At 40.2% G+C, this 3,034-nt stretch overlaps 1 non-coding gene across 1 annotated transcript; it reads left to right on the plus strand.

Moving 5' to 3' along the window:
* Positions 1-1,226: 1,226 nt before the first annotated feature.
* Positions 1,227-1,332, plus strand: LOC120106920. Its single transcript, XR_005508903.1, has one exon. It is a non-coding gene; the product is annotated as a small nucleolar RNA R71 (small nucleolar RNA).
* The last annotated feature ends 1,702 nt before the right edge of the window (positions 1,333-3,034 follow it).

The raw sequence follows: 3,034 nt of genomic DNA on the forward strand, positions 1-3,034 counted from the left end.
AGATGTGTTGGCGGCACCTAGGGCATTGGAATTCTCCTCCCCTTTGTGCCGTACGCCTCCCTCTCCTCTCCTCTTGGATCAGCCGCAAGCAAGAAGAAAAGGAGCCTTGGTAGTCTTCTTCTTCCTCCTCCGTTTGGGATTCAACACAAGAAAAAGAAAAGGCTGCATCTAGCCTTTTGGATCTTCTCCCTTGATCCCTTCATCTTCTTCCTCCTCCCTCTATCATTCAAGAGTTGAAAGAAAGGGAGGTGATCAGCCATCAAAGTAATCTCTGCAAGGGAGCTAGCACCCCGGGGAGATTGGAGCGTTAGGATTGGTCCTCTGCTTCGTGTGGATACCCGTAGAGGCCGGACACATGAACGGCTTCAAGCGAACCTTCTTCCAAAACCACGATCATCAGTTTGCGGTGATCATCTACCCGCACAAAGGTGAAGATCTGATCTTCCTAAAGTAGTTAAAAGTTTTTAATTCTAATCTATCTACGAACGGTTCTTGAAACAACGTTTATGTGATGAACGTATGATCCCGCTTATGCCTCTTCCGCTGCCATCTGAATTTTTTAAATTTTCTGCGGCATGGGCGGGTTCCCAACAAACACTTTCTCCTCAAAGGCTGTATTTCTTTGGGTTGGAGGAGGAGGGTGTTGAAATTGAGTTGAGGGACGGTAGAGATGAAAATTCTGAGGATTTTGAAAATTTTGGGAGTAGGGTTGGGCAGTATTCGAAGCTTGCTGCCTCCAAGAAAAATTTGGATGATTCCGCCATCCCGGGTTATATGTATTGAAAAATAGGTCATTACCCGGTCTGGGCTATGTTTGGGCAGCATTGATGTGTTCTTGCACGAGTTCGGGAAATTGGGGTGCTGAGGGGCACTCATGAATAGGGTGCGATGGGCTAGAACAGATAGCACACACTTGTGCTTGGGAAGAGCTAACAATATGTCCTCCTATCATCAATTGATCAATCTTATGGGACAATGCATCTACCTTGCTAGACAGGTCCATGGAATGACTTATTTCACAAATGGTCCCTTTTCTTTGAGAACTCGGGGGTGCTTGACGAGAACAGGAAGCATGATGGAGGGAGTTTTCATTAAAATTTTCAAATAATTGCCATGCTTCATGCTCATTTTGAAGCATGAATGTCCCCTCGCATGCGGCATCAATCATCTGACGGTTTCGTTCAGTCAATCCGTCATAGAAACATTGCACTAGCTGCCACTTAGGTATTTGATGATGAGGGCATTTACGGATTAGGTCCCGAAATCTCTTCCAAGTTTCATGAAATTCTTCTTCCTTGGTTTGGGAGAAGCTTGCAATGGCACATCTAAACTGGTTCGTTCTTCCTATGGGAAAGTATTTTTTAAGGAATTCTTGTTGCATTTGATCCCAAGAACGAATCGAGTTAGCTTCTAAAGAATTCTGCCATTATTTGGCTCTATCTTTAAGGGAGAAAGGGAATAATCTAAGTTTCAGAGCATCATCAGTGAAGTTCTGAATCTTGACAGTGGTGCAAATCTCAAGAAATTCATCTAGGTGTTTATATGGTTCTTCGTTGGTGAGCCCATAAAAAGATGGGAGCATTTGGATCACACTAGACTTTATTTCGTATTGTACAGCTGCTACCTCAGGTAATCGAATGCAAGATGGGAAAGTGTAAATGGTGGGAGTAAAGTACTCCCTCAGGATTTTGGGTTGTTCTTCAACCATCTCAGGAGGTGGGGATGATTCTATTGTTCTGATCTCAGCTCGAATATTTCTAAGGGTCCGTTCTATTTCAGGGTCAAAAGGTAATAGGTCACGTACTCTAGAGCGACTCCCTTGCATACACTAGTACTTGATCAATCAAGCATGCAATAAAAGAAAAACACATCAATCCTTGTATTTGTCCTAAAATCACTAGACAGCTCCTAACTGGTTTGAAGAGGGCACCTAAGCCTCCAATCCGGTCTAATGAACCGAGTTGACCAGATAAGCTTCCAGGTAAGTGGAGGGGTCACGATGCATTCGCAAAGGTCCCACTTAAAATCCACTTGCCTCGAATAGATGAACTGTCTTCCTTATAGGGACAAAGCTTGCCTAGACATCAACTAAGCCACAGAGCAAAATTGGTGCAACTTTCGGTGATCTTCGTCCTATTGAGCTCGAATGTCCCTAGGAGCCAACGTCTAATTGATTTTAATTAATGTGACACTATGTGAGATTGAGTTCACCTAAGTTGGGCAAGAGTCCGGTGATGAAATCCGGCTCTTATCTTGTTGGGGTGATTGCCCTTACTAAGTGCAGATTAATTGGTGTATATGTATCAGGCATGCATTCACAATTTTGCTGAAATTAAAATTAAACAATCACCACAAAATGTTAAGCTAATAATCAATTTAAACAAGAAAGGTTTAGAGGTTACCAAAGGAAATTTCTCCAGCAATTTAAAAAAATTTTTAGGCAAACCTCTACAACATTCCTTTTCCAGCAATTCTCCTTTTGATCATCCCAGATTTTTTCTTGATTCCTGAACAAATAGTATAAAAAGAAAAATTAAAAATTAGTGAGAGAGAAAGAGGAGATAAGAAAAGTAACAATAATAGAAAATAATTTTTATTTTATTTTAGATATATATATATATTTTTGAAATTTTTTTTTAATTATTTTTTTTAATGATAGGAAAAATAACTATGCTAGCAATCCCCGGCAACGGCGCCAAAAATTTGATCGGTTCTTTCAATTTCAAAAATAAACCACGCAATAGCACGTATCCTGTAGGATAGTGATTATGGGTGTCGATCCACAGGGATTGAAGAATAAGTTATTTTTCTTTTAAAAATAAATCAAGAAGAAGAATTTGCTAACTTGATTTAACTAAATTAAACTATGAGTGCGAATTAGAATTTATCAGAATAAATAGATCTAGGGTTTGGAATCCACCACATAGCATTGCATCAAGGACTGTGTTCTTGATTTTTTGTCTTTTGGAGAGGCATGCAATTTGGCTACAAGCCTTTTAAAATAAAATCATAAAGAGTGTTAGGAAGATCCATC

Source organism: Phoenix dactylifera, unplaced genomic scaffold (assembly GCF_009389715.1).
Source record: "Phoenix dactylifera cultivar Barhee BC4 unplaced genomic scaffold, palm_55x_up_171113_PBpolish2nd_filt_p 000689F, whole genome shotgun sequence".
Classification (NCBI taxonomy): domain Eukaryota; kingdom Viridiplantae; phylum Streptophyta; class Magnoliopsida; order Arecales; family Arecaceae; genus Phoenix; species Phoenix dactylifera.